The following is a 12,691-nucleotide window of genomic DNA, read 5'->3' as shown; positions in this document are numbered from 1 at the left end:
CATACCCTCTCTCTGTTTCCCCAAAGGACTTTGTGGGGTCCTGTCCTCAGTCTGAGCATTCCCTGTGTGTGTGCGGTGTGTCGGTACGGCTGTGTCGACATGTTTGATGAGGAGGGTTACGTGGAGGCGGAGCAAGGGCAGATAAGTGTGGTGTCGCCACCGTCGGGGCCGACACCTGATTGGTTGGATATGTGGAAGGTCTTAAACGACAATGTAAGCTCCTTACATAAAAGGTTTGATGACGCTGCAGCCTTGGGACAGCCGGGGTCTCAGCCCGCGCCTGCCCAGGCGACTCAGAAACCGTCAGGGGCTTATAAACGCCCTCTATCTCAGATGGTTGACACAGATGTCGACACGGAGTCAGACTCCAGTGTCGACGATGATGAGGCACATTTACAGTCTAAAATGACCAAGGCCATCCGATACATGATTATTGCAATGAAAGATGTATTACACATTTCTGAGATTAACCCTGTTAATACCAAGAGGGTTTATATGTTTGGGGAGAAAAAGCAGCCAGTGACTTTTCCCCCATCTGATGAATTAAATGAATTATGTGAAGAAGCGTGGAGTTCCCCTGATAAGAAACTAGTGATTTCTAAGAGGTTACTGATGGCGTACCCTTTCCCGCCAACAGACAGGTTACGTTGGGAAACATCCCCTAGGGTGGACAAGGCGCTGACACGCTTATCTAAAAAGGTGGCCCTGCCGTCTCAGGATACGGCCGCCCTAAAGGAGCCAGCGGATAGAAAGCAGGAAGCTATTCTGAAGTCAGTGTATACACACTCTGGTACTCTACCGAGACCTGCTATTGCTTCAGCCTGGATGTGTAGTGCTGTAGCAGCATGGACAGATACTCTGTCAGACGACATAGATTCCCTCGACAGGGATACTGTTTTGATAACCCTGGGCCATATAAAAGACGTCGTCTTTTATATATGCGGGATGCTCAGAGGGACATTTTGCCTGCTGGGCTCTAGAATTAATGCTATGTCCATTTCTGCCAAGAGGGTCTTATGGACTCTGCAATGGACAGGAGATGCTGATTCTAAAAAACACATGGAGGTTTTGCCTTATAAGGGTGAGGAATTGTTTGGGGACGGTCTATCGGACCTCGTGTCCACAGCGACAGCTGGAAAGTCGACTTTCTTGCCTCAGGTTTACTCACAGCCTAAGAAAGCACTGTATTATCAAATGCAGTCCTTTCGTTCTCAGAAAGGCAAGAGGGTCAGGGGCGCATCCTTTCTTGCCAGAGGCAGGGGTAGAGGTAAGAAGCTGCACCATGCAGCCAGTTCCCAGGAACAAAAGTCCTCCCCTGCTTCCACTAAGTCCACCGCATGACGTTGGGGCTCCACAGGCGGAGCCAGGTGCGGTGGGGGCGCGTCTCCGAAACTTCAGCAACCAGTGGGTTCGTTCACAGGTGGATCTCTGGGCTGTACAAATTGTATCTCAGGGATACAAGCTGGAATTCGAAGCGACTCCCCCCCCGCCGTTACCTCAGATCAGCCTTGCCAGCTTCACCCATGGAAAGGGAGGTAGTACGGGCGGCAATTCACAAGCTGTACCTCCAGCAAGTGATTATCAGGGTCCCCCTCCTTCAACAGGGAAGGGGTTACTATTCCACAATGTTTGTGGTACCGAAACCGGACGGTTCGGTGAGACCCATTCTGAATTTAAAATCCTTGAACACTTATATAAAGAAATTCAAGTTCAAAATGGAATCGCTCAGAGCGGTTATTGCAAGCCTGGAAGAGGGGGATTTTATGGTGTCGCTGGACATCAAGGATGCTTACTTGCATGTCCCCATTTACCCACTTCACCAGGAGTACCTCAGGTTTGTGGTACAGGACTGTCATTACCAGTTCCAGACGTTGCCGTTTGGCCTGTCCACGGCACCGAGGATATTTACCAAGGTAATGGCCGAAATGATGATACTCCTTCGGAAGAAGGGAGTTATAGTTATCCCGTACTTGGACGATCTCCTCATAAAGGCGAGGTCCAGAGAGCAGTTGTTGATCAGCGTAGCACTCTCTCAGGAAGTGTTGCAACAGCACGGCTGGATTCTGAATGTTCCAAAGTCGCAGCTGATTCCTACGACGCGTCTGCTTTTCCTGGGCATGATTCTGGACACAGAACAGAAGAAGGTGTTTCTCCCGGTGGAGAAGGCCCAGGAATTAGCATCTCTGGTCAGGGACCTCCTGAAACCAAAACAGGTATCGGTGCATCACTGCACGCGAGTCCTGGGAAAGATGGTGGCTTCATACGAAGCCATTCCCTTCGGCAGGTTCCATGCAAGGATCTTTCAGTGGGATCTGTTGGACAAGTGGTCCGGATCGCATCTTCAGATGCATCGGCTGATCACCCTGTCCCCAAGGGCCAGGGTGTCTCTTCTGTGGTGGCTGCAGAGTGCTCACCTTCTCGAGGGCCGCAGGTTCGGCATACAGGACTGGGTCCTGGTGACCACGGATGCAAGCCTCCGAGGATGGGGGGCAGTCACTCAGGGAAGAAACTTCCAAGGGCTGTGGTCAAGTCTGGAGACTTCTCTACACATAAATATACTGGAACTAAGGGCCATTTACAACGCCCTGAGTCAAGCAGAGCCCCTGCTTCGAAACCGGCCAGTGCTGATTCAGTCAGACAACATCACGGCGGTCGCCCATGTAAACCGCCAGGGCGGCACAAGAAGCAGGATGGCAATGGCGGAAGCAACAAAGATTCTTCGGTGGGCGGAGAATCACGTGCAAGCACTGTCAGCAGTGTTCATTCCGGGAGTGGACAACTGGGAAGCAGACTTCCTCAGCAGACACGACCTCCACCCGGGAGAGTGGGGACTTCATCAAGAAGTCTTCACACAGATTGCAAAGCGATGGGAACTGCCACAGGTGGACATGATGGCGTCCCGCCTCAACAAAAAGCTAAAAAGATATTGTGCCAGGTCAAGGGACCCTCAGGCGATAGCTGTGGACGCCCTAGTGACACTGTGGGTGTACCAGTCGGTATATGTGTTTCCTCCTCTTCCTCTCATACCCAAGGTACTGAGAATAGTAAGACAGAGAGGAATAAGAACAATACTCATTGTTCCGGATTGGCCAAGAAGGACTTGGTACCCGGAACTGCAAGAAATGCGCACAGAGGACCCATGGCCTCTGCCTCTCAGAAAGGACCTGCTGCAACAAGGGCCCTGTCTGTTCCAAGACTTACCGCGGCTGCGTTTGACGGCATGGCGGTTGAACGCCGGATCCTAGCGGAAAAAGGGCATTCCGGATGAAGTTATTCCTACGCTGATAAAGGCTAGGAAGGACGTGACAGCAAAGCATTATCACTGTATATGGCGAAAATATGTTGCTTGGTGTGAGGCCAGGACGGCCCCTACAGAGGAATTCCAGCTGGGTCGATTCCTGCACTTCCTACAGTCAGGGGTGACTATGGGCCTAAAATTGGGGTCCATAAAGGTCCAGATTTCGACCCTATCCATTTTCTTTCAAAAACAACTGGCTTCACTGCCTGAGGTTCAGACGTTTGTTAAGGGAGTGCTGCATATTCTGCCCCCTTTTTTGCCACCGGTGGCACCCTGGGATCTTAACGTTGTGTTGGATTTCCTGAAATCCCACTGGTTTGAGCCACTTAAGACCGTGGAACTAAAGTATCTCACGTGGAAAGTGGTCATGCTGTTGGCCTTAGCATCGGCTAGGCGTGTGTCGGAATTGGCGGCTTTGTCATGTAAAAGCCCATGTCTGATATTCCATATGGACAGGGCAGAATTGAGGACTCGTCCCCAATTTCTACCAAAGGTGGTATCATTGTTTCATTTGAACCAACCTATTGTGGTGCCTGTGGCTACTCGGGACTTGGAGGACTCCAAGTTGCTGGACGTAGTCAGGGCTTTGAAAATATATGTTTCCAGAACGGCTGGAGTCAGGAAGACTGACTCGCTGTTTATCCTGCATACACCCAACAAGCTGGGTGCTCCTGCTTCAAAGCAAACTATTGCTCGCTGGATCTGTAGCAACTTGGTCGGGTTCAAACACCTTTGCAAAGTTCTACAAGTTTGATACCCTGGCTAAGGAGGACCTTGAGTTTGCTCAATCGGTGCTGCAGAGTCATCCGCACTATCCCGCCCGTTTGGGAGCTTTGGTATAATCTCCATGGTCCTTACGGAGTCCCCAGCATCCACTAGGACGTCAGAGAAAATAAGAATTTACTCACCGGTAATTCTATTTCTCGTAGTCCGTAGAGGATGCTGGGCGCCCGTCCCAAGTGCGGACTTTCTGCAATACTTGTATATAGTTATTGCTTAAATAAGGGTTATTGTTATGAGCCATCTGTTGAGGGAGGCTCAGTTGTTGTTCATACTGTTAACTGGGTAAGGTTATCACAAGTTGTACGGTGTGATTGGTGTGGCTGGTATGAGTCTTACCCTGGATTCCAAAAATCCTTTCCTTGTAATGTCAGCTCTTCCGGGCACAGTTTCCCTAACTGAGGTCTGGAGGAGGGGCATAGAGGGAGGAGCCAGTGCACACCAGATAGTACCTAATCTTTTCTTTAGAGTGCCCAGTCTCCTGCGGAGCCCGTCTATTCCCCATGGTCCTTACGGAGTTCCCAGCATCCACTACGGACTACGAGAAATAGAATTACCGGTGAGTAAATTCTTATTTTTTTCACGTTGTCATCATGGGGCATTGTGTGTAGAATTTTGAGGGGAAAAATTAATTTTTTCCAGTTTGGAATATGGCTGTAATATATCAAAATGTGGAAAAGTGACGTGCTGTGAATACTTTCTGGATGCACTGTATAACATTTAAATACCGCCCATTGGGGAAGATGTATTAACCTGGAGAAAGCATAAGGAAGTGATAAACCAGTGATACGTGCAAGGTGATAACGACACCAGCCAATCAGCTCCATTATGTAAATTAACAGTTAGGATTGGATTGGCTGGTGCCTTTACCACCTTGCACGTATCACTGGTTTATCACTTCCTTATGCCTTCTCCAGGTTAATACATCTGCCCCATAGTGTACAATGCTATACCGGTAAATGCAGCATGGTATCCTGCATTGCGCTCTCGTCCACTGCATCGTGAAGGTGTGTACTAGCTAATGCAGGGTCCCGTCGCCAGTTGGATCGGATGGGTACACATTGTTGTAGTGTGTGCCTAGCCTTAATCTGTGCGTAGTGAGCAGCATTAAAATACTGTGGGGCAGATTTATTAAGCTCGGTGAAGTGATAAAGTGGAAGGTGATAAAGGACCAGCCAATCAGATTCTAACTACCATGTCACAGGCTGGGTTTGAAAAATGACAGTTAGGAGCTGACTGGCTGGTCATTTATCACCTTCCAATTTATCACTTCACCGAGCTTAATAAATCAGCCCCTGTGTATATTTTGCCTAAACGAGGCAGCATTTGTTACCCATACATTGGCTTTGTATCACTGGGTACCTTTCTGTCATATAATTTAATATACTATAAATGTGTTTTTATTTAGTGAATTAAAGCTGAGTAATTCGGCTTGCTGTTTTCAGGAAATGTGAATTGTATGGGTGGTGTTTATATCCAAACTGATTTGTACGGGAGCACAGGGCGTTTGTATTGGGTGGAATTATAAGCAGAAATCTGATCTGTTGTCCGTGCACATTAGGAAATCTGGGTTAATATGTACCCATGCCCTGGAATGGAGTCGAAAATCCTGCTGCTAATACAGAGGTTTTTTTTCCTGCATTGCTGCGCGACACAGAGGAAGTACTGTTAATCAGATTAATCAGAACTTGCTGCATTCCGGCACTGAGCACAAGCTCCGGCTTGTTCCCGTTATCCAGTACATAAATTATATAGCAAGTGAGGACTGCTTAATTAAACACCAATAAGGTCTTACTGAAATGCAGTTTTTTTTTCTTGCTTTTTAAAAGAAGCGTTGGAATCACTCAGAAGCATTTCGCTTTCCTGTACTCTGTGCAAGCTGATGTATTTATATGCTGTCCTCCTTAATTGGACAGCATTGGGGAGATGTATCAAATTTTGGAAAGAGGAAAAGTGGAGAAGTGATTATAACAACCTATCAATTTCTATCTCGTGTTTTTTTTTTGTACAGCCTGTAAAATAACCTGTAGGAGCTGGTTGGTTGCTATGGGCAACTTCTCCACTGTTTCTTTCGCCAAGATTTGATGCAGCCTGTTAGCAAACCACAGCCAGCATTCGGAAACTATCTGATGAATAGTGTGACAATGGGCATGATTCAATTCGATGATAGTTGTATAGTTGCGGGAATTAGCTCCCGGTGCTATTCAATACAGCGCAGTGGTAAGTTGGAGAATTCCCATTCTCCCGAACTAAACAGGGTGTTTTGTTGGGAGAACTGGCATTCTCTGACTTAAGTGCCCGGCGCAACGTTGTTCAGCATGCGCCGGATTTCGACTCGCATCCCCCCGGGGGTGCGAGAAGAAATCCTGTTGCCGTGTCTCACAGGGTGCTGTATTGAATAGCACCAGGAGCGAATTCCCGGTGCTATTCAACTGTCATCAAATTGAATCGTGCCCAATAAGAGAGAATTATATAAGTACTAACCAATCAGATTCTAATTGCCATGTTACAGGCTGTGTTTGAAAAATTACGGTTAGGATCTGATTGGGTGGCACTTTATCTCTCTCCAAGCTTTGATAAATCTTCCCCCAATATGCAGGAAGGTGATTTGGCAACAGTGTTGACCATCACAACCTACGGGTGTAGTATGGTTTGCCGGCGGTCGGGGTGCCGGCGACCAGCATACCAGCGCCAGAATCATGACCACCTGCCCACAAGTCAAGGAAAGTGGTGGATTTTCTGGCCCAAAAGTGCATCCAGGAGCTTGGTCATCCACTGTACAGTCCAGACGTGGCCCCCTGCAACTTCTTTGTGTTCTCACAAATCAAGTGCAAGATGCCTTGGATTCCTATTGAGTCATCAGAAGCTGCAGCGTAGAGACCTTTATCCACCATATATAATACATACCTGCTTCGGACTGGTCCAGCTGCTTCACCAAATGGTTTGAGCGCATGCAACTTTGCATAGACTCCTCTGGCGAATACTTTTAATAAATGTCATGTTCACTTTGTTTGTAAATATAATACTTTTTGTGCATCCGGAAACTTACTGCACACTTCTCGTACGTACACAGTATGTGAAATTTGAAGGAAAAACCATGGATTGCCGCTTTGTTCTTATATTTGTTGATATACGTGTATATATATCTGATCTGTCATTATTATCTTTTATTTCTCTAACGTCCTAAGTGGATGCTGGGGACTCCGTAAGGACCATGGGGAATAGCGGCTCCGCAGGAGACTGGGCACATCTAAAGAAAGCTTTAGGACTATCTGGTGTGCACTGGCTCCTCCCCCTATGATCCTCCTCCAAGCCTCAGTTAGATCTTTGTGCCCGAACGAGAAGGGTGCACACTAGGGGCTCTCCTGAGCTTCTTAGTGAAAGTTTTAGTTTAGGTTTTTTATTTTCAGTGAGACCTGCTGGCAACAGGCTCACTGCATCGAGGGACTAAGGGGAGAAGAAGCGAACTCACCTGCGTGCAGAGTGGATTGGGCTTCTTAGGCTACTGGACATTAGCTCCAGAGGGACGATCACAGGCCCAGCCTGGATGGGTCCCAGAGCCGCGCCGCCGGCCCCCTTACAGAGCCAGAAGGCAGAAGAGGTCCGGAAAATCGGCGGCAGAAGACGTCCTGTCTTCAACAAGGTAGCGCACAGCACTGCAGCTGTGCGCCATTGCTCTCAGCACACTTCACAATCCGGTCACTGAGGGTGCAGGGCGCTGGGGGGGGGGCGCCCTGAGACGCAATAAAAGACACCTTGGATGGCAAAAATGCATCACATATAGCTCCTGGGCTATATGGATGCATTTAACCCCTGCCAGAATACATAGAAAAACGGGAGATAAGGCCGCCGATAAGGGGGCGGAGCCTATCTCCTCAGCACACTGGCGCCATTTTCCCTCACAGCTCCGTTGGAGGGAAGCTCCCTGTCTCTCCCCTGCAGTCACTACACTACAGAAAGGGTTAAAAAAGAGAGGGGGGGCACTAATTATGCGCAGTATTAAAGATACAGCAGCTATAAGGGGAAAAACACTTATATAAGGTTATCCCTGTATATATATAGCGCTCTGGTGTGTGCTGGCAAACTCTCCCTCTGTCTCCCCAAAGGGCTAGTGGGGTCCTGTCCTCTATCAGAGCATTCCCTGTGTGTGTGCTATATGTCGGTACGTTTGTGTCGACATGTATGAGGAGAAAAATGATGTGGAGACGGAGCAGATTGCCTGTAATAGTGATGTCACCCCCTAGGGGGTCGACACCTGAGTGGATGAACTGTTGGAAGGAATTACGTGACAGTGTCAGCTCTGTATAAAAGACAGTGGTTGACATGAGACAGCCGGCTACTCGGCTTGGGCCTGTCCAGACGTCTCATAGGCCGTCAGGGGCTCTAAAGCGCCCGTGACCTCAGATGGCAGATATAGACGCCGACACGGATACTGACTCCAGTGTCGACGGTGAAGAGACAAATGTGACTTCCAGTAGGGCCACACGTTACATGATTGAGGCAATGAAAAATGTTTTACACATTTCTGATAATACGAGTACCACCAAAAAGGGGTATTATGTTCGGTGAGGAAAAACTACCTGTAGTTTTCCTGAATCTGAGAAATTAAATGAGGTGTGTGATGATGCGTGGTTTTCCCCCGATAACAACTGATAATTTCTAAAATGTTATTGGCATTATATCCTTTCCCGCCAGAGGTTAGGGTGCGTTGGGAAACACCCCCTAGGGTGGATAAAGCGCTCACACGCTTGTAAGGGCTCTACCCTCTCCTGAGATGGCCGCCCTTAAGGATCCTGCTGATAGAAAGCAGGAGGGTATCCTAAAATGTATTTACACACATACTGGTGTTATACTGCGACCAGCAATCGCCTCAGCCTGGATGTGCAGTGCTGGGTTGGCGTAGTCGGATTCCCTGACTAAAAATATTGATACCCTAGATAGGGACAGTATATTTTTGCCTATAGAGCATTTAAAAGATGCATTTCTATATATGCGTGATGCACAGCGGAATATTTGCCGACTGGCATCAAGTCTAAGTGCGTTGTCCATTTCTACCAGTAGAAGGTTATGGACACGTCAGTGGTCAGGTGATGCGTATTCCAAACGGCATTTGGAAGTATTGCCTTATTAAAGGGAGGAGTTATTTGGGGTCGGTCTTTCAGACCTGGTGGCCACGGCAACAGCTGGGAAATCCACGTTTGTACCCCAGGTCGCCTCTCAACATGAGAAGACGCCGTATTATCAGGCGCAGTCTTTTCGTGGACAAGCGGGCAAAAGGTTCCTCATTTCTGCCCCGTGACAGAGGGAGAGGAAAAAGGCTGCAGAAATCAGCCAGTTCCCAGGAACAGAAACCCTCTCCCGCCTCTGCCAAGCCCTCAGTATGACGCTGGGGCTTTACAAGCAGAATCAGGCACGGTGGGGGGCCCGTCTCAATGAATTTCAGCGCGCAGTGGGCTCACTCGCAAGTAGACCCCTGGATCCTTCAGGTGATATCTCAGGGGTACAAATTAGAATTCGAGACGCCTCCCCCTCGCCGTTTCCTAAAGTCGGCTTTACCGATGTCTCCTTCTGACAGGGAGACAGTTTTGGAAGCCATTCACAAGCTGTATTCCCAGCAGGTGATAATCAAGGTACCCCTCCTGCAACAGGGAACGGGGTATTATTCCACACTGTTGTGGTACCGAAGCCGGACGGCTCGGTGAGACCGATTCTAAATCTAAAATCTTTGAACACTTACATACAGAGGTTCAAATTCAAGATTGAGTCACTCAGAGCAGTGATTGCGAACCTGGAAGAAGGGGACTACATGATGTCTCGGGACATCAAGAATGCTTACCTTCATGTCAAAATTTACCCTTCTCATCAAGGGTACCTCAGGTTTATGGTACAGAACTGTCACTATCAGTTCAGACGCTGCCGTATGGATGGTCCACGGCACCCCGGGTCTTTACCAAGGTAATGGCCGAAATGATGATATTCCTTCGAAGGAAGGGAATTTTAGTTATCCCTTACTTGGACGATTCCCTGATAAGGGTAAGATCCAGGGAACAGTTGGAGGTCGGTGTAGCACTATCTCAGGTAGTGTTGCGGCAGCACGATTGGATTCTCAATATTCCAAAATCGCAGCTGGTTCCGACGACTTGTCTTCTGTTCCTAGGGATGATCCTGGACACAGTCCAGAAAAAGGTGTTTCTCCCGGAGGAGAAAGCCAGGGAGTTATCCGAGCTAGTCAGGAACCTCCTAAAACCGAGCCAAGTCTCAGTGCATCAATGCACAAGGGTTCTGGGTAAAATGGTGGCTTCCTACGAAGCAATCCCATTCGGCAGATTCCACGCAAGAACTTTCCAGTGGGACCTGCTGGACAAATGGTCCGGGTCGCATCTTCAGATGCATCAGCGGATAACCCTGTCACCAAGGACAAGGGTGTCCCTCCTGTGGTGGTTGCAGAGTGCTCATCTTCTAGAGGGCCGCAGATTCGGCATTCAGGACTGGGTCCTGGTGACCACGGATGCCAGCCTGCGAGGCTGGGGAGCAGTCACACAGGGAAGGAATATCCAGGGCTTATGGTCAAGCCTGGAGACATCACTTCACATAAATATCCTGAAGCTAAGGGCCATTTACAATGCTCTAAGCTTAGCAAGACCTCTGCTTCAAGGTCAGCCGGTGTTGATCCAGTCGGACAACATCACGGCAGTCACCCACGTAAACAGACAGGGTGGCACAAGAAGCAGGAGGGCAATGGCAGAAGCTGCAAGGATTCTTCGCTGGGCGGAAAATCATGTGATAGCACTGTCAGCAGTATTCATTCCGGGAGTGGACAACTGGGAAGCAGACTTCCTCAGCACGACCTCCACCCGGGAGAGTGGGGACTTCACCCAGAAGTCTTCCACATGATTATAAACCGTTGGGAAAAACTCGACAGGTATTGCGCCAGGTCAAGGGACCCTCAGGCAATAGCTGTAGACGCTCTGGTAACACCGTGGGTGTACCAGTCAGTGTATGTGTTCCCTCCTCTGCCTCTCATACCCAAGGTACTGAGATTGATAAGATGGAGAGGAGTAAGCACTATATTCGTGGCTCTGGATGGCCAAGAAGGACTTGGTAACCGGAACTTCAAGAGATGCTCACGGAGGATCCGTGGCCTCTACCTCTAAGAAGGGACCTGCTCCAGCAAGGACCCTGTCTGTTCCAAGACTTACCGCGGCTGCGTTTGACGGCATGGCGGTTGAACGCCGGATCCTGAAGGAAAAAAGGCATTCCGGATGAAGTCATCCCTATCCTGATCAAAGCCAGGAAGGATGTAACCGCAAAACATTATCACCGCATTTGGCGAAAATATGTTGCGTGGTGCGAGGCCAGTAAGGCCCGACGGAGGAAATTCAACTGGGTCGATTCCTACATTTCCTGCAAACAGGAGTGTCTATGGGCCTGAAATTGGGGTCCATTAAGGTTCAAATTTCGGCCCTGTCAATTTTCTTCCAAAAAGAACTAGCTTCAGTCCCTGAAGTTCAGACGTTTGTAAAAGGGGTACTGCATATACAGCCTCCTTTTGTGCCTCCAGTGGCACTTGGGATCTCAATGTAGTTTTTGGGTTCCAAAAGTCACATTGGTTTGAACCACTTAAATCTGTGGAGTTAAAATATCTCACATGGAAAGTGGTCATGCTGTTGGCCCTGGCCTGGGCCAGGCGCGTGTCAGAATTGGCGGCTTTATCCTGTAAAAGCCCTTATCTGATTTTCCATTCGGACAGGGCGGAATTGAGGACTCGTCCTCAGTTTCTCCCTAAGGTGGTTTCAGCGTTTCACCTGAACCAACCTATTGTGGTGCCTGCGGCTACTAGGGACTTGGAGGATTCCAAGTTGCTAGACGTTGTCAGGGCCCTGAAAATATGTTTCCAGGACGGCTGGAGTCAGGAAAACTGACTCGCTGTTTATCCTGTATGCACCCAACAAGCTGGGTGCTCCTGCTTCTAAGCTATTGCTCGTTGGATTTGTAGTACAATTCAGCTTGCACATTCTGTGGCAGGCCTACCACAGCCAAAAATCTGTAAATGCCCACTCCACAAGGAAGGAGGGCTCATCTTGGGCGGCTGCCCGAGGGGTCTCGGCTTTACAACTTTGCCGAGCAGCTACTTGGTCAGGAGCAAATACGTTTGTAAAATTCTACAAAATTGATACCCTGGCTGAGGAGGACCTGGAGTTCTCTCATTGGTGCTGCAGAGTCATCCGCACTCTCCCGCCCGTTTGGGAGCTTTGGTATAATCCCCATGGTCCTTACGGAGTCCCCAGCATCCACTTAGGACGTTAGAGAAAATAAGAATTTACTTACCGATAATTCTATTTCTCGTAGTCCGTAGTGGATGCTGGGCGCCCATCCCAAGTGCGGATTGTCTGCAATACTGGTACATAGTTATTGTTACCAAAAAATCGGGTTATTGCTGTAGTGAGCCATCTTTTCTAGAGGCTCCTCTGTTATCATGCCGTTAACTGGGATCAGATCACAAGTTGTACGGTGTGATTGGTCTGGCTGGTATGAGTCTTACCCGGGATTCAAAATCCTTCCTTATTGTGTACGCTCGTCCGGGCACAGTATCCTAACTGAGGCTTGGAGGAG

General features: G+C 48.8%; 1 protein-coding gene across 2 annotated transcripts in view; it reads left to right on the top strand.

The window, feature by feature from the left end:
• DOCK1 (dedicator of cytokinesis 1) overlaps nucleotides 1–12,691 on the top strand; it is a 649,074-nt gene that overhangs the window by 101,288 nt on the left and 535,095 nt on the right. The gene's annotated exons all lie outside the window — the stretch shown is intronic.

Source organism: Pseudophryne corroboree, chromosome 3 (genome assembly GCF_028390025.1).
Source record: "Pseudophryne corroboree isolate aPseCor3 chromosome 3, aPseCor3.hap2, whole genome shotgun sequence".
Taxonomy (NCBI): domain Eukaryota; kingdom Metazoa; phylum Chordata; class Amphibia; order Anura; family Myobatrachidae; genus Pseudophryne; species Pseudophryne corroboree.
This window is presented reverse-complemented; position numbering and strand designations above follow the sequence as displayed.